This window comes from Protopterus annectens, chromosome 7.part1 (genome assembly GCF_019279795.1).
Source record: "Protopterus annectens isolate FY-2018-M chromosome 7.part1, PAN1.0, whole genome shotgun sequence".
In the NCBI taxonomy this organism is placed as follows: Eukaryota; Metazoa; Chordata; order Ceratodontiformes; family Protopteridae; genus Protopterus; species Protopterus annectens.
In genome coordinates this window covers 54,198,540-54,222,486 of record NC_056740.1, presented here as the reverse complement: position 1 = coordinate 54,222,486, position 23,947 = coordinate 54,198,540, and the positions used below count along the sequence as shown (strand labels likewise).

Genomic DNA, 23,947 nt, shown 5'->3' with positions numbered 1-23,947 from the left:
GTATTGTCCGTCCTTATCAGCAGGTGACCTTGTTGAAGGAGTGGTCTGAATGCCTGGATTGCATGTTTCACTGCCAGCATCTCCTTTAGATTTATGTGTAGATTCAGCTGGTCTTGGGTCCATAGGCCTTGTATGCACTTGTCCACTATGTGTGCCCCTCAGCCTAGGTCTGAGGCGTCCGTGGTGATGGTCTGGCTTGGATGTGGCTTGTGGAAAAGCAATCCCCTGTTCAACTGACAGGCCTGAGCCCACCACAGGAATTCTTGTTTCAGGCATGGAATTATTCGAATCTGGGCTTCTAGACTGTGCTTTTGTTGAGACCATACATTCCTTAGGTACCATTGCAACTTTCTCATATGCAGTCTGGCATGCGGAATCAATATTATGCAGGATGCCATGTAACCCAGGGCTTGCAGGACTTTCCTTGCAGTAAGCTGAGTTTGTGTTGTTAATGTCATGAAATAGACTGGTAGTTGATTTTGTTTTTCTTCTGTGAGAAAAGCCATCTGAGTTGATGTATCCAGTTCTGCACCCAAAAATGTTATCCTTTGGGATGGTACTAGTCTTGACTTTTGCATGTTGACTGTGTATCCCAAGGCTTGCAACAGTTGTATGACATTTTCCAAATCTTTTGTTAATTTTGTCTTGTTGTCCGCTTGTATTAGGCAGTCGTCCAGGTATGGGTAAATTTGAATTCCCTGAAGCCTGCAATGAGCAATTACTGATGCCAGGCATTTCATGAATACTCTGGGCGCAGTAGATAAGCCAAAGAGCAATGCTGAGAATTGATAATGCTCTGATCCTGCAAGAAATCTGAGGTGTCTTCTGCAATCTGGTCGTATAGGGACGTGCAGGTATGCCTCCTTGAGATCTAGAGTCACCAGCAAGACTCCTTGCCCAGCATGGGAAGAAGTTGCTGGAGGGTCAGCATTTTGAATTTTGGAACAATGAGGTATGTGTTCAGTGCGGACAAATCGAGAATAGGTCTCCATTGATTTTCTTTTCTTGGTACAAGGAAAAGCCTGGAGTAAAATCCTTGGCCTTGTTCCATAGGTGGTACCTTTTCTATAGCTCTCATCCTTAGTAAGTTGTTGATTTGTCTTTGAGCCTCTGTTTTTTGGCTTGGTGGTAGGTTTGGCATTCCTCTCTTTTGGTAGAGTGTGGAAGTGAAACCTGTAGCCCTTGTCTATTGTTTGTAAAGTCCATTTGTCTCCTGTAATGCAATGCCAGTTGTCGGAAAATAAGGCTAGCTTTCCGCCCAAGGGTGCTTCCAGTTGTTCCCTGGTAGGCAGAACCAGAGCCAAGTCATTGTGTCTGTCCTGTGGAAGTGGTTGTAGTTGAATCTGTGGCAGCACTTCTCTGGTTGGCAGGTTGCCACTGACGTCCCCTGTAGGCACCCCTAGATTGACCTCTGCCTCTTGGGCGTCTATTTCTGCCTCTCTGTGCTCTGGAGGTGTCTAGAAAGGACCAATTCTTCGAAGGCCAATTTCTGCTAAACCTCGGAGGTTGGACCTGTAATAAATCCTTGACTGTTTGGACAGATTTTGCTTTTTCTTCCACTTTCTTTAGAACCTCCTGTGCAGGGGAGCCAAACAAACTTTGTTTCTCCATAGGAGCATCTAGGAGTTTTGACTTAACATGGTCTGGTAAGGATTGTTCTTTTAACCAAGCATGCCTTCGAATCACTGCTCCAGTCATAGCTGATCTAAAGGAAGCCTCCAGTGCATCATAGCCACATTTTAAGAAATGATTACTGACCTGCTGAGAGTTATGTACCAAATCCTGAAGGGACTTGTGGTCAATAGGTTCAGGAGAGGACAGTTTTTTACTTAGCTAGTCTAACAAAAATTCCTGGTACTGAATCATGTGAAATTGACAGTTTAGGGCCCTGGCTGAAGGAGTAGCAGAAGTATAAACCTTTTTACCCCATCTCTTTAATGCTCTAGATTCCCTTTCAGAGGGAAGAGGGTTTTTGGCAGAGGCAGCTGCCACACCTTTAGGGCCCTGTGAAATGGTTTCTGGGTCTGCAACAGGAGCCCTATACAAGTGGTAGTGTGTGTCCGGGACCCTGTAATATCTGTCAGGCTTAGCAGGGGCCGGAGGAAGAGAATCAGGGGCAGTACAGGCATCATTATATGCATCATCACCACAGCATAGGCCTTTAGCCATTCCTCCAGTACTATCAGTTGTTAAGTGTAAAAAATTCCTTAGCCTTTTCCTTGAATCTGAAAAATCCTGGCCCTGCCATTGGAAGTGTTCCCTCATAGCATGTAGGGTTTCCCCAAAAGAAAATTCTTCAGGAGGAGAAGCAGAAGGAATGGAGTCTTCTGCATCAGAATCCTCATAAGGAGAATATGGGCCTTCCTGATGGTCTGAAATATCTGAGTCATCCGAGGAATAGTCTGAAGAGACAGGTTCCGGGGGTTCAGTCCTAGACCTCTTATCTGGAGGGGGTTGAGAGGCCCTGTCTGGGTGAGGTTGGGATCCCCTGATCAAAGAAATAAGGTCCTCAGCCAGGCTGAGTATTTGGGAACTAGAGGTAGGCCTGTGTGAGGGAGTTTTAGCAGGTAAGGCCTTAGAAGATTTAGCTGCTTTAGCCATGGAAAAGGCCTTGATAGACATAGAAGCAGGGGGTCTAGCAGCCCCACGTGCAGGGGTAGAAATGTCTAAAGGAATAGTGTCTGACAAATCCTGGGTGCCTGCTTCTGTAGCAGTAATTTCAGTAGCAGATTCAGCCATGCTCTGTGAGGCCTCGGTTATCGGAGGCATGCTTTCAGCCGAAGGAAGAACCGAGGACTCGGTTTCAGCCGAAACCGAGACGCTAGCGGTTGGCCTAACCGTGGTTTCAGCCGAAACCGCGGACTGCGAGTGTCGGTCCTTTTCCTTGCGCCTTTTAGCTAAATGTGTAGTTGGAGTCTCCGACGGCATTTTGTATGAAAAAGCAGGACCAAAAAACTCCTCTGCAAACTCCGAACGACGTGTAAGCGTCCGTCGGTTGAAGGAAGCACAGGCTAGACAAGCTGATACGTCGTGGTCTGGGCCTAAGCAAGGAAGGCAGTAAGAGTGGAAATCCTTATGCGGTATTTGTTTCCCACAAGTTAAACAATTATTTACTTTGTCTGACATCGGCTGAGGCAAGAAAGAGTCCCCAATGGGGTACTTAGCTTTTTAGAAGTCTTCGGTAGTAGAAATCTCTGGATCTGACCGACCGGCACTTGCGAACAGCTTCTGCTTCGGGCACCGCGCGGCAAGAAAGACTGAGGAAAATGGCGTCGGCTGATGCCTTTATACCCCAGCAGCTATGACGTCGGGTGAAGTGCGACATCAGCCGAGGCCAGACCCAGACTTTGGAATCCGGCCGACCGAAGGGCTGCCTGAGGCAGGACAACCCATATGTTAGGACTGCAGATGCATCCTTGAAGGACATCTGTAGGGTTCTCCCCTGCCGGCAGGCAGCCCTTGGTCAGCCAGAATCCCAAAGTCTGGGTCCGGCGTCGGCTGTTCAACCATGCTCCCTGACGTCAGAGCGCCAGGAGTACAAAGCTGACAGCCGAAGCCATCTTCTCCAGTTTTTCTTGCCCCAGATGTCAGGAGTCCCAAAATGAAAAAGGTCCCATAACCTTTGCAAATACACCTCAGAAGAATGGTGAAAAAAGGAACTACACAAAAGTAAACATAAGAGGGGACAGGAGGGAGGGAAACCCAGACTGAAACAGTGAAGACACTCGAACATCTACATTTATGGTAGGTGTACACAACTGTACAATGTTCATCGTGTTTCACTGTTGCAGTCATAACTGTAGGGTAGAATCCCAAAGCTGAAAGAAAGGGAGGTGGTCATAAAGAAGAAGGGGCGGCTAGAAGGCCCTGCAAGACTGCAGAGGCAAAGCCTGCCCTAGACTTAGAGTAGAGAGGTAGATTGTAGTGCTTAGAGAAAGTATGCACTGAACCTTAAGTTGCAGCTTCCAAAATGTCTTTGGTAGGAACCCCCCTGAGGAAGGCCGCAGAAGAGGCAGCCGCTCTGGTGGAATGAGTCCGTATACTCCCTGGAATTTGCTTTCCATGGTGTGAATAACAAAATCCGATTCCATGAGCAATCCATTTAGAAATGGTCTGTTTTGAAATGGCTTTACCTTGGGAACTTGAAGCATAAGAAACAAACAACTGCTCTGATTTTCTGATGTTCTTGGTTCTGTCCAGGTAAAAACGTAGTTGTCCGTGTACATCCAAGGAATGTAAGATCCTTTCCCCTTTATTTTGAGGAGTGGGGAAAAAGGTTGGCAAGTGGACAGTTTGATTTAAAGCCACTCTGGAAACCACCTTAGGCATGAAGGTAGGATTAGTCCTCAAAGATACCCTGTCTTGATGAAAAATAATATAAGGTTCCACAGCCATAAGAGCTTGTAACTCTGAAACTCTCCTGGCAGAGGTTAGGGCTAACAAGATAGCTGTCTTCCAGGATAAAAACTTGATGTCAGAAGAGGCAGCAGGCTCAAAAGGAGGCAAGGTTAGTTTTTCCAAAACATAGTTGAGATCCCAAGCAGGAATGGGAGGAGATCTAGGAGGTCTTAAGTTCTTAGCTCCTCTGAGAAACTGTCTCATGAGCTGGTGGGAAAAGATGGGAGGGTCTGTATTATAATGAGCAGAAACAGCAGAGGCATGTATCTTAATGGAAGAGAAAGAGAGACCCTCATGTAAGAGATCTGTCAAGTAAAGTAAAATTAAGGTAATGTTAGGAAGAAGAGGATCAGAATCCTGAGCCTGCATCCAGGAACAAAATCTTTTCCATTTTCCTGCATAAGATTTTCTAGTGCTAGGACGTCTGGCTTCTAAAATGACATCCATAACCTGCTTGGGTAGGAAAGAAGAAATCAAAGGCCCTGGATTAACCAGGCCGCCAGGCTGAGAGTTCTGACATGAGAGTGTAGAACCTGATCTTGATGTTGGGACAGAAGGTTCGGAGACAGAGGTAAAACCCAAGGGGGCTCCAGACATAGGTTTTTTAGAGTTGGATACCAAAACTGCCGAGGCCAATTTGGAGCCAGCAAGATTATCATCTTGGGCTTGTCCTGTTTTATCTTCAAAAAGACCCGTGGAAGAAGAGGAAGAGGCGGAAAGGCATATCCCGAGAGGTTCCTCCAACTGAATGACAGGGCATCCACTTTCCAAGCTTCTCTGTGGAAAGCCCTGGTGCAAAAATTCTGTAGTTGATGATTGAGATGGGATGCAAAGAGGTCTATGTGAGGACATCCCCAGACTGCTGTTATCATCCTGAATATTTTGGTGTCCAGCATCCACTCGTGTGGATCTGAAAGGTTTCTGCTCAGACTGTCTGCCAGGAAGTTTTGTTTCCCTGGTAGAAACTGAGCTTGAAGATCCAGATTGCAAGTCAGAGCTGTGTTCCATAGATCCATGGCTAGTCTGCAAAGGGGGTAGGAATGAGATCCCCCTTGCTTGTTTATCTACCACATAACTGTGGTGTTGTCTGTCCGTATTAGTAGTTGTCCTGGTTGTAAAAGATTCCTGAAGGCCAATAGAGCTTTCTGAACGGCTAACATTTCCTTTAAATTGATATGCAGGTGCTTCTGATCTTTTGTCCAAAGGCCCTGCAGACAGTTGCCCTGAAAATGGGCTCCCCAAGCATAATCCGAGGCGTCCGTGGTTAGACTCTGAGTGGCAGGAGGCAGACAGAAGGGTTTCCCTTTGTTTAGAGCACATGCCCTGGACCACCAAAGAAATTCCTTTTGAAGGCAAGGAAGGACGGAGATCAGTATATGTCTAAACTGTGACAATGCTGAGACCATACACTTTTTAGGTACCACTGTATTTTCCTCATGTGTAGTCTTGCATATGGTACGAGAAGGATGCAGGAGGCCACGTAACCCAAAGCCTGCAGGAATTTCCTTGCAGATAGTTGAGTTAAAGTTGCCAAGGTTTTGAAAGTTGAAGCCAGCTGCAATTTTTTTTGGATGTCAGAAATGCCATGTGGGTTGTGGTGTTTAGAAGAGCACCCAGAAAAGTTATCTGTTGTGATGGTGTCAAATTTGACTTTTTTATGTTTACAGAGAATCCCAGGAACTTGAGGAGCTTCTGTACAAATTCTAGATGCTGGAATAAGACATCCTTGCTGTCTGCCTGAATTAGACAATCGTCCAGATAAGGGTAAATTTGAAATCCCTTGAGTCTGCAGTAAGCTACTACTGGAGCCAGGCATTTGGTGAAGACCCTGGGCGCAGTAGACAATCCAAAGGGCAGCGCAGAGAATTGAAAGTGCCTCGATCCGGCCTTGAACCGGAGGTATTTTCTGCAATCCTGCCTGATGGAAATGTGTAAATATGCCACCTTTAAAACCAAAGTTACCATCCATGCATCTTTGGACAGCATTGGAAGTAGCTGCTGTAGAGTAAGCATCTTGAATCTTGGAATCTCTAGAAAGGTGTTCAAGACCGACAGATCCAGAATGAATCTCCATGAGTTTTGCTTCCTTGGGACTAGAAAGAGCCTTGAGTAAAAACCTTTTCCCATCTCTGAAAGTGGAACCAGTTCTATGGCATTCATAGCCAAAAGAGCTTCCACCTGGTTTAAGGCCTCTGTCCATTGATGTTTTGGAAGGTCTGGCCATCCGCTTGGCCTTGGCAAGGTATGAAAATGGAATTTGTAACCTCATAAAACCACATCCAAAACCCACTTGTCTTGGGTTATTTGAGTCCAATTTTGATAAAAAAGAGAGAGTTTTCCTCCGAGAGGGGCTTCCAGGCAAGAATTTCCTGTAGCCCAACAGAGGGAGTCATTGAGTTTGTCTCCTTTGAGTTTGTGACCTGTCCTCTCCTCCCCTAGGGGTGGAAGCAGTCCACTGTCTTGGTCTATCAGAAGCTTGTGTTTGAGGCCTTCCTCTGGAGTGTCAATATCTACCCCTCTGAGGCCTGTCCGAAGTGGGAAAGGACCAATTTTTTTGAAGGCCAATTCCTGCTAAATCTAGGTGGCTGTACTTGTAAGAAATCTTTAACTGTTTGCATGGATTTCGCCTTATCCTCCATATTTTTAATCACCTCTTCAGCTTTTGATCCAAACAAAACATTATGCTGAACAGGAGCATCCAATAATTTAGCCTTTACTTGTTCAGGCAAATTTTGTTCCTTTAGCCATGCATGCCTTCTAATGACTGTGCCGGAGGCCACAGCCCTACAAGAAGCCTCCAAGGCATCAAATCCACAGTGTAAACCATGCTTCCCAACTTGTTCAGTGGCATGCAATAAGTCATGTAATTTCTTATCATCTGCACAGGCAGAAATGGAAGTAAGCTTTTGTTTTAAAACAGACAAGAGAAATTGCTGGTATTTCAGCATATGAAACTGACAGTTTAAAGCCCTAATGGACAAAGTAGCAGAAGTGTACACCTTTTTGCCCCATCTTTCTAAGGATCGAGAATCCTTTTCAGTAGGAATGGGATTTTTGGCAGAAGCGGCCTTAACTCCCTTAGGACCCTGAGAAATGGTTTCAGGGTCAGCAGAAGGGTTCTTGTATAAAAACTGGTGGGAATCAGGAACCCTGTAATATCTATCAGGCTTAACAGGAGCAGGAGGAAAAGAGTCAGGGGTTAAGTTAGCCTCCGAAAAGGCATCATCCACAATATCCAAAACAGGAGGAATAGCCAGGGGTCTATGTTGGGGAAGAAGAAGAAAATCCCTCAGTCTTTTCTTAGATTCCGAATACTGCTGTCCTTCTCAGTGGAAAAGTTCCCTCATTTCATGCAAAGTTTCCCCAAAAGAGAAATCTTCAGGGGGAGAAGCTGAAGGAATAGATTCCTCAGCATCAGAATCCTCATAAGGAGGGAAAGAATATTCCTGGTCAGAAGAAGAAACTGAGGAAACAGAAGCCTGATCAGAGGAATCATAATAAACATCCTGCCTTGGCCTTTTATCTGGAGGGGGATGTGAACCCCTAATCATAGTAAGTAAATCCTCCGCCATCTTGAGTAACCGTTTCTGTGACTTAGGAGCCGGTTCAGAAGAGGCCTGTGTTGCAGTCTTTGATTTAGAAGGAGTCTTTGCCTTAGTCTTTGGCTTTGCCTTTATTAGAAGCTGAGTAGGCCTGAAAACCCCTTCGGAAGCCGGTACCTGCACAGCGGCTCCGGACCCATCCGAAGGAGCATTGTCCAAAGGTCCTGCAATAGAAATATTTAAAGGCCTGGTTGGCTCCTCATGAGAGTCCGTTTCGGCCATTGGTTCTGAAATGGCTGACAACAGGGGCTGCAAAAGCACCTCACTGACGACGGCCGAACCTGAAGCTGGCTCCGCTTGTGCGCTATCATCAGATTTGGACCTCGGAGGCCTGTCTTTATCCTTGCGACGTTTGTGAACTCCGGTAGCCGGAACCGTATCCAACGACATTTTGTAGTTAAAGCACCTACCGAAGTAATGAAAAGCAAAATCGTACCTTCGCTTAATTGTACGTTGATTGAATCTAGCACAAAACCGACAACTAGCTACGTCGTGGTCAGGGCCTAAGCAAGGAATACAGTAAGAATGAAAATCCTTATGAGGTATTTGCTTCCCACATGAAATACAATTATTAACTTTTTCTGACATCGGAGTGGAGCAAGAAAAAAGTTTCCCCAACGGGGTACTTAGCTTTGAGTGGAGAAGAAAATCTTCGGACTGAAGTTCATCAGAAAAATCGTCAGGAGTCAGCCGACCAGCAGTTGCAAACTGCTATCACCGCACGGCAAGAAAGACTGGAGAAGATGGCGTCGGCTGTCAGCTTTGTACTCCTGACGCTCTGATGTCAGGGAGCATGGTTGAACAGCTGACGCCGGACCCAGACTTTGGGATTCTGGCCGACCAAGGGCTGCCTGCCGGCAGGGGAGAACCCTACAGTTATGACTGCAACAGTGAAACACGATGAACATCTGTAACCGTTTGCCTGAAAAAATGTGATCTGCTTTTGGAACTGGCAAACAGGAGCTCGACGTTCACTGCGGCAGAACAATTCTGAAGAGGGTACGTGCAGACGTCACTTTTATATCCTACGTCAGTTTATGGCCCTGACAAGGGACCTCACACGTACCCTCCAGGAGCAAACACTTTGGTATACTGGCCGGAATCAGCCTCCCTACTGTAATGCATAGTGCAATGTGAGAATAGAAGGACATACAATGTAAAACTAGAGAATAACTAACCCTAAATGGATAATGGTTATGTTGCTGGCACTAACTAGAAAATCTTTTCCATATGCTAAAATATCATTTTCTAGTAGCAGGCTTTCTTGCCTCCATTAGTGCCTGCTTTTAGTCCTCAGTAAACAGGTGCTAAAAGGAATTAAGTCACTATCAGCCACTCAGTCAGTTTAAGGTGAGTGAGGTCACTGTATCAAAAACACATGATCTTGTGCAAGTAGATGCCTTCTGAGAGGAAGCTTGCTGTAATTGCCACTAACTAACCATTTCCAAAAGAAGGAAGTACCACAGTTGCCTGGGTCGGAAGAGAATCACCACAGTGATCCTGGGGATTCGTTCTGAACCCTTATAAGTACCCTAGATATCAGTGGGAAATAATGGAAAAGTACAGAGAAAAAATACTGTCTAAGGAAAGAAACAGGCATCTGTCTTCCAAACCTTCTTGTACAGAGTTCTGGAGCAGAATCTTGCCAGCTTACTGTTCAGAAATTAGGCTGACAGGTCTACTTGAGGAGCTACCCATAAATGGGAGACTCTCCCAACCTAGTTTCCATTCATGAGGGCCTGCCCTTGTCCTGCTCAGCTTGTCTGCCACACAATTTTGCTCTGTAGAGATGGAGGATATCTGTAGAGTGAGACTGTGCTGTGAAGGTATATCCCATGCTAAAATGGCAAGTCTGCAGAGGGGGTACAACCTGGTTCCCCCTTGCATGTCTTGTACCATATCACTGTGGTATTGTCTGTAACAACCTGAAGAGGTGCAGGGGGTCAAAGATGATTAAGAAAGTTGAGTGCTTTGATTAGGGCAAGCAAGAATTGTATTTATGTGCTTGCATCCATCCTTGATGTCCCACACACCTTGCAATTTTATCCCTCCTGAAACTGTTCCACAAGAAAAGTTTAAAGCGTCTGTGGTGACTGTTTTGAAGCAGGGAAGGAGAAAGGAAGACTTGTGTTTAGGGACATCTGCTGTCTCTACAAAGTGATATCTCTCCTGACAAACCCCAGCACTGGGATTTGAAATGACAAAGGATGTTACTGCTGGGAGGTAAGAGACTTCAGATACCACTGTATCTTTCTCATGTGGAGTCTTGCCAGGGATATCCTGAAAATCATATATGTCATGAGACCCAAAATCCTAAGGTATTCTTTCACAATGACAGAAGCCCCTTTGAAACAGACTTGGATAAAAATCTATTTTTTTTTCTTGTGGAAGAAAAGCTCATTGAACTGAGTTGTCTAGCTGACACCCCAGGAACACACTCCTGCATAAAGAAGTCAAAAAAGACTCTTGAATGGTCTCTTGGAATCCCAGCTTATACAAGCGATCTCTCACTCAATTGAGAGATTCCGGACACTTTGAAAAACACTCTACAAAGATAAGCAAGTCATCTAAATATGGAAAACTATATACGTAACTGGAGCTAGACACTTTCTGAACACTCTTGGTGCAATGGACAGTCCATGGGGTAAGGCAGAGAAATGAATGTGATCCAGACATACACAAGCCTAAGAAACACCTGAAGTCTGGATGAACAGGAATGTGATAAGCATCTAGTATTACCAAGAAACTTGAAAGAGAAAGAAACGGTAACAGGTTGTGAAGTGACACCATTCTGACATTGGGCATTATCATAAATAGGTTTAAGAAAGAAGGATTAAATTGGAGTAAGTCTGACTGGAAAGGATAAGGATTGGCAAAGAATGAACCACTGAACACCTAGAGTCTACTGAAGAACATACATAAAGAAATGTACCAAGGGAAGCAATACAATGGCTGCTGTCATGCATCCTAGCGCTTCAAGGACTGATCTTGCTAGGGGAGATGGATGGGAAATAAGCAGGTAAACCTAATTCCTGACAGAGGCTATGCAATGAGGTGGTAGTGATGCTACCTGTGTTGTTGTACTCAGAAGTGTACCAATGAACTCCAGGCTCTGGACTGGTGTCAGGTTTGATTTGGAATAACTTACTGATATCCCCAGTGATTGACAATTCTGGAGCAAATAGTCCCAGGACTACAGAAGAAGATGCTTGGAGGGGGGGAGGTGAGGTGCCCGTCGTCCAGATATGGAAACACCTGGAATCCTCAGAGTCTCAGATGAGGAGCCACTACTGACAAGTTTGGTAAACACTCTGTGGGCTGTAGTGAGTCCAAAGTGCAGGGCTCTAAATTGGTAGTAACTGTCTCCCAACAAAAAGCATGCGTCTTTGGAGCACTTGTCTACTTTGATGTGATAGTATGCATCCTGAAGATTTATCGAGCACATCCAATTGTCCTTGTGAAGAAATGGCAGAATGGATTGTACCAGGACCATTCAGAAATTTGACTTCTTCACATACTGATTCAATTTGCTTAGATCTAAAACTAGTCTAAGGTACCCTTGTCTTCTTGGGCACTAAAAAGAAGCATGAGTAAGTTCTGAATCCTATTTGGTCTGTTCAGACCTCCTGTATGACTTTTTTTTAGCAGCTTTTGAATTTCTTGTGCTGCATCTTTCCTCTGACTGGATGGAACCTTGGGAAGTTTCTTCCTTTTGTGAAAAGGAAGTTGGAAAAATGGAATGAAATAACCTCGGAGTATGATTTTTTGCATATCTTTTGTTATGCTTGCCAGGCCTCTGGGTGCAGGGATAATCATCCCCCAACTGCATCCAGAGTTGGACAGCCGGGCAGCACTTCAGAGCGATAGAAGGGTCTGTCCGGAAAGGAATCCTAGAAACCCTGGTTCTGCAGGCCTTCTCTGCCTCTAGGGTGAAGTCTCCTATTAAAATTTCCTCCTGTGGCTCTACAGGAATTGTCCCCATGTGGATCTTGGAACGGTTCCTGAGATTTTCAGAACCATATTTTCTTACAACCACTCCGATTCTTGGCAAAGGTTCATTGAGGGGTAGAAAACTTGATTACCAAGACAAAGAGAGTCTTTCCTTGTTGTTCACTGCAAATAAGCATCTCTTTTACTGATGGCCCAAATAAAGCTGCCATCGAATGGGGGGGGGGGGGTGAAAGAAATCTTAAAGAGTGCCACAAAATCACACAGACTCATTCAAGCAAATCTCTTTAGGGCAATGCCTGAACCAGCTGCTCATGAGGTGCCTTCAGCTGTATGAGAAATCAACCTCACTGAAGGGTTTGAGATAGACAAAAGAGTGGCCAGTTGTGAGGATGTTCTTTTGAAATCAGCTGTGGACATGGACACAGAGTATTTGAAAGCTCTTTGATCAAATCTCTCTGAAGTCTTGTGAAGTGTGCCAGGTAATTCAGAAATCTCTAGGCAAAGGTTGCCAAGGCAAAGATTCCCTTTCCGAATCTGTCCAACACCAAAAGCTTTAGTCACTGCAAGGTAAGTGTGACGTCTGACATTGGCCATAGGGTGCATGGGCCATAAAAGTGACATTTGCATGTACCGTCCTCAGAACTTCTCTGCTGCCAATTGAACATCAGATCTTCCTGCCGTCTCTGCCGTCAGATCTTCAAAATTAAAATAAGTACCCTGTTGGGGCTGTTTTCTTCTTTTCTTCTTGGTCACTGCATGCCTGCTTCGATTCATGTCACCAGGAAAGGAAAGTGCAGGTGCAGATGTCAGATCCCCCCATAAGGACACCCACGACCTTTGCCTTTTCTTTCTAGGCCCAACCACGACCATAAAACCTGTGCAATTTGACCGGCCTTCATTCCTAAGACTCTAAGCAGACGTCTGCACACCATAAACATCTACTTATAAAACTAGCATCTTAAACGTGACTAAAGCTTTTGTATACTGCAGGATGTTTGGGTAGGTAAGCAGAGGATAACCCAAAAGTTATGAATACTGCAAAATGGGAATAAGAGAACATCGCGGCCTTTCAAAATTAACTTATTGCACCGATCAGTCAAAGGCCTTGGGTTGAAGGTTGAGCACACACTACAACTGGTGTCCAAGTGGCCATCTCGAAGACAATATACACACTCTTTGTGGGCATCCACATTGGGGATTTTATTGTGTGCATTTCTTAAATTCTGTTGGTTTATCCAACATGGTTGGTAACAAATAGAAGAAAAATAAAGATTATGCAAATAAGAGATGCCCTACAAAAAAGAGGAAGCAGAAACATCAACTATGGTAATAACAGAGTACTATCTAGAAAAATAATGAAAAAAATAGCTGGAAGGCCTAATGACTAAGAGGGAAAATAGAGATAAATAGCAAAATTCAGTTAAAGAAACTTTTAAGGAGAAAAAAGTTGTATTAACTCACAAAAAACTCTTAATAATGCTCGGGAGAAGAAAGTACAGTTGTGTAAAATTTTACCATAATGGTAGATCCCCTTCTCTTCATTGTTCTAAGTATTCATTACAAGAGGTATCCCATGCAAGGGAGGCCCGATGTCTGGCCAGTATACCAAAGCCTTTAGGTTACTTTAAGTTATGCTGTGCATCACACATATGCTCCTTCTGTAGCATAGAGCATAAAGGTGACATCTGGACATTCCATCCTCAGAACTGAGAGCCCCAGTAGGAGTGCTAGTCCAAGGAACAGGCAGGTGATCAGTATATCCAGAAGAGAAATGAATTAGGAGTAGAGGGAGGGAATACTGCAACAGTGAAGAGAAGGACATCTACTGTTATGCTAAGATTTTACACAACTGTACTATGTCTTCCATTTCACTGCTGCAGTATTCATTACAGTAGTGTGAGTGTCAAAGCTCAGGAAGCAGAGGGAGAGGAGGGAGGTCCAGCAGAGCTCTCTAGAAAGCCATGAAGGACAGCTCTAGCAAAACCAGCTCTAGTTCTAGAAATTCCATCCAACTTGTAGTGCTTGGTAAATGTTATGTACAAAAGTGCAGGTAGCTGCCAGAAGAACAGAGTTAGTATCCAAACCCTTGACAAAAATCACCATAAGAAACCACTTAACAGAAGTAGGAAGACTGTTACCATGAAATGAATAACAAAAAGAAACTGCTTTAGAAAACCAGGAAGAAAAATTTATTGGACATAGCCAATCCTAAGGACATGGGATGAAAGGAAAAGTACAGTTTTGTACCTACCATAAATGTAGATGTTCGAGTGCTAATACAGCTGCAGTCATTAACAGATGGGGTTCTCCTGCCGTCAGGCGGGTCCTCGGTCGGCCGAATTCCAAAGTCTAGGTCCGGCGTCGGTTGTCGTCGCTTGCTTTCCTGACGTCAGTGCGACAGGGGTATATAAGACACAGCCGACGCCATTTTCTTCAGTCTTTCTTGCCCCAGATGTCAGGTGCCCCCAGAAGGAAGGCGATATATATAAATATATATATATTAATATATATATATATATATATATATATATATATATATAATATATAATCATGCATTACAATATAATCAAAAATCAGTAGTTGCAAGCAAATACACCATAGAAGGATAACCCAATCAAGTTGTAAGATGAGGAGTTAGCCACTAGGTCTGTACCCAGAGGGGAAGGAGGGAGGGAAACCTGGACTGCAGCTGTATTAGCACTCGAACATCTACATTTATGGTAGGTACAAAACTGTACTATGTTCATCGTGCATACAGCTGCAGTCATAACAGATGGGTAGAATCCCAAAGCTACGCACAGGGTGGTAGGCACTAGGTGGAAATGGGAGGAGCCAGAATGCCCTGCAACACAGCAGTATCAAAGCCTGCTCTAGTTTTGGAGTATAAAGGTAGGTGGTAGTGTTTAGTGAAGGTATGCACAGAACTCCAAGTGGCTGCCTCCAAAATATCTTTGGTAGGGACTCCTCTGAGGAAGGCTGCAGAGTTAGCTGTGGCCCTTGTGGAGTGGGATCTGATGCCTGCAGGTACAGATTTACCATGAAAGGAGTAACAAAACCGTATGCAGTGGCCTATCCATTTCAAAATTGTCTGCTTGGAAATTGGCTTCCCTTAAGCTCCTACAGCATAGGACACAAAGAGTTGTTCTGATTTCCTGAAAGGCTTTGTTCTGTCCAAATAGTAACGTAGCTGTCTATGGATGTCTAAGGAATGTAGCAGCCTTTCTCCTTTGTTTTGAGGATTGGGGTAAAAGGTAGGTAAGTGTATGGCCTGATTTAAAGCTACCCTGGATACTACCTTAGGCATAAATGACGGGTTGGTTCGTAGGGAAACCCTGTCCTGATGGAAGATGAGAAAGGGCTGCACAGCCATGAGGGCTTGTAGTTCCGAAACCCTACGAGCTGAGGTAATGGCCAGAAGGAAAGCTGTTTTCCAGGACAAATATTGCAAATCTGTTGAGGCAGCTGGTTCAAAGGGAAGCAATGTTAATTTTTCGAGAATGTAATTAAGATCCCAAGCTGGTATTGGTTGTTTCCTTGGAGGTCTTATATTCTTTGCCCCTCTGAGGAACTGTTTTAAGAGTGGGTGAGAGAATAAGGGTGGATCAGTGTTGTATTCTGCAGAAATGGCTGAGGCATGAATTTTGATGGAGGAAAATGAAAGTCCACTACTCAACAGCTCAGCTAGATACTGTAATATCTGAGGCAAATTCAGTTTTCTAGGATCCTGGCCTTTTTTCTCATTCCAAGCGCAAAACCGTTTCCATTTTGTGGAGTAAGCCTTTCTAGTAGATGGCCTTCTGACCTCCAAAATGACATCCTGCACCTCTTTGGAGAGTAGGGTCTGTTGTGGTGTTAAGGAATTTTCCATGCAGCCAGATTGAGTGTTTTCAGCTGACTGTGAAGAGTTTTGTAGCTGTGCTGAGTCAGTAGAAGAAGCATTAGAGGTAGGGTCCAGGGAGGAGTATGTGTTAGGCTCCTCAGGAGTGGGTACCAGTGTTGTCTTGGCCAGTCTGGAGCAATCAGTATCATCTTCGGTCTGTCTGCTCTTGCTTTCAAGAGCACCTTGGGCAGAAGAGGCAAAGGTGGGAAGGCGTAAACTGTCCGTGCTGCCCAACAGAAAGAAAGGGCGTCCACTCTCCAGGCCTTTGGATGGAAGGTCCTTGAGCAGAACTTTGTCAATTGATGATTCCTGTGGGTGGCAAAGAGATCTATGTCTGGCCTTCCCCATGCTTGGATTATCTTTGTAAAGACTTGAGGATGCAACTTCCATTCGTGTGGGTCTGTCATATTTCTGCTTAGATTGTCTGCCAGCGTGTTTTCCAATCCTGGCAGGTACTGTGCTTGAAGTTCGATTTGCCATTCCAGAGCCAAGTTCCAAAGTGACATGGCTAGCCTGCACAGGGGGTATGAATGTGTTCCTCCTTGTTTGTTTATGTACCACATTACTGTGGTGTTGTCTGTTCTTATCAATAATTGCCCTGGATGCAGGAGGTCCTTGAAAGCTGTAATTGCATTTATCACTGCTAGCACTTCTTTTTGATTGATGTGAAGGTGCTTTTCCTTTTGGGACCATTTTCCCTGAATGCACCTGTCTGTCATGTGTGCCCCCCAGGCATAGTCTGAGGCGTCTGTTGTGATGACTTGATTTGCTTGAGGCTTGCAGAATGGTAGACCTGTGTTTGTTTGGCATGCTTGGGCCCACCATACAAATTCCTTTTGCAAACATGGAATTATTGGTATTATTGTTTCCAAACTGTGGCTGTGTTGAGACCAAAGGTTTTTTAGGTACCACTGAAGTTTTCTCATATGCAACTCTGCACATGGGATTAGAAGAATGCAAGATGCCATGAAGCCCAAAGCCTGCAGGATTTTCCTTGCAGTTAGCCTGGTACAATTTGCTAGTATTTTGAAGTACTGAGTTAATTGCCCCTGTTTTTCTGGCGTAAGATAGGCCATCTGGGTGTTTGTGTCCAAGTTGGCACCCAGGAAAGTTATTTTCTGAGATGGTGTTAGCCTGGATTTCTCTTTGTTGACTGTGTATCCCAGAGAATTCAATAACCGTGTTACATAAGCCAGATGTTCCAGAAGTATGTGTTTGCTGTCCACTTGGATCAGGTAATCGTCCAAATAAGGGTAAATTTGTATCCCTTGAAGTCTGCAGTAGGCAATTACTGATGCCAGGCATTTCGTGAATACTCTGGGCGCAGTAGATAAGCCAAAGGGAAATGGAGAGAATTGATAGTGGATTGAACCTGCAAGAAATCTGAGGTATCTTCTGCAGCTTTGTCTGATTGGGACATGCAGGTATGCCTCCTTGAGGTCCAATGTTACCAGCCAAGACTCCTTGCCCAGCATGGGAAGAAGCTGCTGTAAGGTGAGCATCTTGAATTTTGGTACGAGTAGAAATGTGTTTAGGATGGATAAGTCCAAAATGGGTCTCCAGTCGGTTCCTTTCCTTGGTACCAGGAACAGTCTGGAATAAAAACCTTGACCTTGTTCGTGAGTAGGTACCTCTTGAATAGCTTTCATGTCCATGAGCTTTGAAATTTGTATTTGAGCCTCTGCCCTTTGATTGTGTGGCAGGTTTGGCATGCCTCTCATTTTTGGAAGAGTGTGAAAATGAAATCTGTAGCCTCTGTTTATAATGTCCAGAATCCATTTGTCTGTTGTGATAATATGCCAATTTTTTTGTAAATAATACCAGCTTTCCTCCCAAGGGTGCTGCCAGCTGAGACTTGCTTGGCATGAAAAGGGGAAAGTCATTGGGTTTGTTTCCTGTATTGTTGTGTACTGTCTTCGCCACCTCTTGGTGCTGGAGTTTGCCATTGTCTGCCTCTATATGATCCTTGAGATTGTTCTCTGCCCCTTGTGCGCCTGTATCTACCTCTTTGGGGCTTGTCTGTGGCTGGAAAAGACCAGTTTTTTGAAGGCCAATTTCTGCTAAAACGTGGAGGTTGAACCTGTAGAAAAGCTTTGACAGTTTGCATAGATTTAACTTTTTCTTCCATTTTCCATAGTATCTCCTCAGCATTAGTACCAAATAATACATCCTTTTGTAAAGGAGCATCTAGTAGTTTAGCTTTAACATGATCAGGCAAGGTTTGTTCCCTAAGCCAGGCATGTCTACGAATGACTGATCCTGTAACAGCAGCTCTACTTGAGGCCTCTAGAGCATCATAGCCACATTGTAAGGTGTGTTTACCCACTTGTTCTGCACTATGCATCATATCCTGCAACTCCTTCAAATCTGGTTGTTCAGGCTGTGACATTTTATTCCTTAATTGTGATAACAGAAACTGCTGATATTTAAGCATATGGAACTGACAATTTAAGGCCCTCATGGCTAGGGTGGCCGAGGTATATACCTTTTTTCCCCACCTTTCTAAGGATCTAGACTCTCTTTCGGAAGGTAGCGGAATCTTAGCAGTAGAGGCCTTCATTCCCTTGGGGCCTTGAGAAATGGTTTCAGGGTCAGCATTATGGCTTTTGTAAAGAAATTGGTGAGAGTTAGGAACTCTGTAGTACCTATCAGGCTTGACTGGGGCAGGAGGCAGGGAATCCGGATTAAGGCAAGCCTCCGAGTAAACATCATCAAGTATGTCCAAGACAGGAGGTATCGCCAGAGGTCTGTGCTGAGGTAGCAAAAGAAATTCCCTAAGTCTTTTCTTGGAATCAGAAAAGTCTTGGCCTTCCCAATGGAAGTGTTCCCTCAAGGTATGCAAGGTTTCCCCAAAAGAAAAATCCTCTGGGGGAGATACAGAAGGAATGGACTGCTCTGCATCAGAATCTTCAAAAGGGGAGTACGAGTGTTGCTCTTCATCAGAATGTTCTGAAATAATGGAGCCCTGGTCAGAAGAGGGTGAATCTTCCTCCACTCTGGGTCTCTTGTCCGGAGGGGGTTGGAAACCCCTGATAAGAGTAATTAAATCCTCAGCCATTTTTAGCATCTGCTTTTTAGGCATGGGGCCTGGAGATGGGCCCTGTGCAACAGGCCTCTTGGGATGCATGGCTGATTTGGACTTAGTAAAGGCCTTTATGGAAAAGGAAGATGAGGATCTAAAGACACCATGGGTGGAAGTGGACCTATCCACATTAGGAGGCTCAACACTCACAGTGGCTTCGGTAGCTGTAGTCTGGGTATGGGCCAAGGCACCTGCGGTCTCGGTTACAGAAGACACCGTCAGAAAAGTGTCGTCGGTAGTCAGGGGCTGTGTAGGCACCTTGCTGAGAACCGGACCACGTGTAGCCGGTTTTGGCGTGGTGTCGGTGGAGACCGCGGACATCACGTGTCGGTCTTTGTCCTTGCATTTTTTGGACAAAACGGTAGTCGGAGTCTCCGACGACATTTTGTAATCAAAAGCTTTACCAAAAAAGTGCTGGGCAAACTCCGCCCAACGCTTAATAGTGCATTTATTGAAAGTAGCGCAAAAGCGACAGCCCGAGACGTCGTGGTCTGGGCCTAAACAAGGTATACAGAGGGAATGGAAATCCTTATGCGGTATTTGCTTCCCACAATAAATACAATTGTTAACTTTGTCTGACATCGGTCTGAGGCAAGAAAAGTTTCCCCAACGGGGTACTTAGCTTTAAAGAAGACTTCGGTTTCCAAATTTTCGTAATTTCAGGAGCTGGCCGACTGGCACTTGCGAACTGCTTCTGCTTCGGGCACCGCGCGGCAAAAAAGACTGAAGAAAATGGTGTTGGCTGTGTCTTGTATACCCCTGTCGCACTGACATCAGGAAAGAAAGCGACGACAACCGACGCCGGACCTAGACTTTGGAATTTGGCCGACCGAGGACCCGCCTGACGGCAGGAGAACCCCATCTGTTATGACTGCAGCTGTATGCACGATGAACATCAAAGCTGATCTGATTTTCTAATGGTCTTAGTCTTATCCAAATAAAATCAGAGTTGTCTATGCACATCCAATGTGTACAGCACCCTCTCAAAGGCAGATAGTAGAGAAAGGAAAAAAAGTGGGCAAATGACTAGACTGATTAATAGACAACTCATTCACCACCTTGGGCATAAAAGGATTAATAAGAAGGGACACCCTTTCTTACAAAACACCAAAAAAGGAGGACAAGACATAAGGGCTTGAAGCTCAGACACCCGTCTAGCAGAAGTAAGGGCTAACAACAGTACAGTCTTCCAAGAGCAATGTTGCAAAAGAAGCCTTGGGCAATTTTTCTAAAACAAAATTAAGATCGCAAGGAGGAAAAACAGGGTTCCTATTATGAAATCGAAGAGGCTGAACATCATACGGCTTTAACATCGGAAATGACGTTCAACGATGTGCTTTTTGTGAGATCACAGTACAGTGAAGATCGGAATATTTGCTCTTTCCTCACTGTAGTGCGATCTCGGAGTTGATATATACAATTAGCGGGGTGGGGTGAGGGGGCATAGCCCCCCACTATAGTGACTTCAAGGTCCGGCATTTTCGGCCTTTAAGCTGTTCAATATTCAGTGTCTTCAGTGTTGTAATATAGACCCGAAAAACAGACTTCCTGCAAGGCCTAAGATGAAGGATGCCTTTAAAGAATTGTTTAGCTTCAAATCTAGAAGCTAAAGGAGGTAATAAAGGCAGAGAAGCAGAAATTGCTGATAAGTGGGCATTAACAAAAGAATGCCAACCCAACATCGAGCAATTCACACAGGTAAGACAGAACCAAAGGAATGTAACACCAAGGCAGAAAACCTCTTCCATTTGCATAAGTAGGATTTCCTAGTAGTGGGTTTCTGCTCTCCTACAGGACCCTAATCACATCCTCAGAAAAAAAAAGTGTCTATGTGGAATCAAAATCCTATTACCCACAATGTCAGTTGAAGAGTGGACAGGTGGGGGTGGAAGACAGATCCCTTGTCTTGTATGAGTAGGTCAAGCCTGTAAGGTAACTTGTGATGATTTCCCTTGGCTAAATGTAGAAGAGGGAACCAATGCTGTTTCAGCCAAAAGGGAATCACCAACAAGATTTTGAGAGCATCCTGTTGAAATCTGAACAGGACTTCTGGGATTAGAGGAAGGTGAAGGAAAGCACACAGAAACATCCCCTTCCAAGAAAAAGACAGGGCGTCCACCTTCCAAACCAGAGGACCTTGGACTCTGGCACAAAATACAGGAAGTTGTCTTTTCAGAGGGAAGGCAAAAAAAATCAATTTCAGGAGTATCTCACTGGTGGACAATGTCCAGAAATACATCCCTGTGAAGCATCCATTTGTGTAATTGAGTCACAGACATGCTCAGAGAGTCTGCCACAATGTTTTGACCTGAAGGAATATACACTTGCTTGAAGAGTCACTTGGAACCGGGCAGCTAGTTCTCATACTAGGAATGCTAACCGGCAAAGAAGATAAGACCTTGTCAGGACTGAGTCAAGAGATCCTGAAGCACTCCTGGAAAGAAAGACAGCTGTTCCTGAGGGGGCTCGGGAATTCCCATAAAAGGGGGAAGAAACTTCCAGACCATGAAATACCCTTGGCATATAATGGACAGAACCCAGAAGTCCTGAGTAATCCTTAAACAAACAGGGAGAGATAGAGAAAGGTGAAGAGAAGGAGGAATGTGGCTGGGAAGAATAGGATAGTCAGATGGCACTTGATTTATCAGAAAAAGGAGACTTCTGGAGCAGCACAGAAGTCTGAGTAGCTTTAGCAGGAGGAGCCAGTTTTCCACCTTTCTTGCCCTTGGGGGAGGGTGAGATTGCCTATGAACAGAGGCTGGCTTATTTGGATAATTTCTCTGAAACTTACAGGAGAATCAAAAACATGCTTTCCTGTAAAGTGTTGCTTTTGTCCTGATGGGACTTAAATCAGCAGCAGCTTCATCAAACAAGTGTTTAATATCCAAATGAGCATCCATCAACTTAGACTTAATATCATCAGGCAAAGGTTGAAACCAAAGCCAAGAATATCTCCTCATCACAGACTCAAAGGCTGCAGCCCTAGAGGAAGCATCTACTGCATCATAATTACACTCAACGGAATGCTGAGCCAACTGAGAGGAAGTCCATAACAAGGAAAGACAATAAGTCTTCTCTTCAGAGTCTGGAAGATCAGAAATTACCTGAAAGGTCTGGGAAAGAAGAGCCAACATGTACCTGTACATATGTGTCTGATAATTGACAGCCCTAAAAGCTAAAGTAACATAGGTGTAAAACCTTATTTTCACAATCTTATCTTGGTTTGGCTATATATTTGTCAGAAGGCAGTAATTTAGGAAAATGAAGCAATTTAGATGGCTTGTCATAAGCCAGACACACTATCAAAAGGTCAGCAGAAGGGCACTTACAAAGAAATTTACAGGCCTCAGTCATCCTATAAAACCTATCAGGTTTCTTGGGAGCAGCAGGCTGGAAGTCAGGAGTCTTAGAAGAATTAGAAAAGGCATCCAACAATGCAGCCAGGACAAGAGGTACAGCAGAAGGCTTGGGAGTGTCCATCTGCAGGAGCTCATAATACATTTCGGAAGTGCAGAAAAGGTAAGTACAATCCCATTTAAAAAACTCCATGATTCTAGAGACTGCGTCCCCAAAACAAATTTCTTCAAAATAAGTGGTTGGGAGGGTGGCCTAATGGTTAAGGTGTTTGCCTTACAAACACAAGCTACAGGGTTTGAATCTCACAGGGGATAATTGGCTAGGCTTAAAATGGCTCGCAAGGGCAGTTAGCCTAGTACTAACCTATGAACCTATAAGTATTAGGACTACTAGATTCCTCCTCATCTGACCCATAACCTAAAGGACAGGGAATCAGAAGAACAGGCAAGGGATTCCTCATCTGAATCAGTCTCCTCCTCAGAGCAATCCTGTTCCCTGGGCCTTTTAAGAGGAGTACACAACCAAGGAAGAGCTGGAACAGAAACACTCTGAAGAGGTTTTAAGGCCATCAAAGCATTAAATAACTTTTGAGGGAAATTTTGCCATTCACTCTGTGGGTCCTTAGGAGCTGGTGAAATACATTTAGTTTTCTGCTTTTTCTTTAAGGGGGCATATGCCTTATGAAATGTAGAAGGCTCCAACCCTGGACAGTATTCAATAACTACAATAGGAACTTCTTCTCTGATTAAAATTTGAGGAACACCCATCAAAAATAATCAGCCACAGTTCCCCCCTGAATATCTGATGTGGACATCTGCAAAGCCTCCAAGGATGTGCCTAAGCTCAAAACCCCTCTAAACCAGTTATTGTCAAAGAATCCAGCGATTGGGCCGGGTGAATCTCTGGGCTTTCACTGACCTTGGGGGAGATGTTCAGTAAAGGCTGTACAGCAGACGAATCGGGCCTACACTTCTTGGCCGTCTTCTTCATGGACAGCTGTCCCTCAGAGCGGGAAGTTCCTTCCATAGTGTCTTTAGCTAAAGACGTAAGACACTGATTCTCCAGATGCAAAGCCACAGAGGAAAGCCAACTACAGAGGTTTTTGGGAACAAAAGTCTGACAGATTGAACAGGACATATGGTAGTCTAAGCAACAAGATAGAACAAGCACTGCTCGTGATGGTCTTCATGGGGAATCTATCTCCCACACTGGCATTTGCCATTCTTGGATGACATGAAACACCACAAGCAATAAAATATTAAAAGCTAGAACAAAAGAAAGCCCAATAGGGGCACTTATAGTACAGTTGTGTACACTTACCATAAATGTAGATGTTCGAGTGTATTCACTGTTGCAGTCATTACATTTGGGTAATCTGCTGGCAGGTTTCAGCCTGAATAACAAAGTCTTGGGTCCTACGTCGGTTGCCGTCTCCTCTTCCATGACGTCAGGTCATCAGGGGTATAAAACATGCAGTTGATGCCATTTTATTCAGTTTTTCTTGCCCCAGATGTCAGGTGCCCCCTAAATGGGGAGCAAAAAAAAAAAATATATATATATATATATATATATATATATATATATATATATATATATAAAACTAAACAGCAATATATAAAAATGCACCTTTAGCAACATAAACTTTACCTTCATCTAAAAGCAAATACACCACAAAGG

The 23,947-nt window shown here is 44.4% G+C and overlaps 1 protein-coding gene across 1 annotated transcript in view; it reads right to left on the bottom strand.

Annotated features, from left to right (window-relative positions):
* ABTB1 (ankyrin repeat and BTB domain containing 1) overlaps positions 1-23,947 on the bottom strand; it is a 1,282,257-nt gene that overhangs the window by 747,447 nt on the left and 510,863 nt on the right. The window lies entirely within an intron of this gene.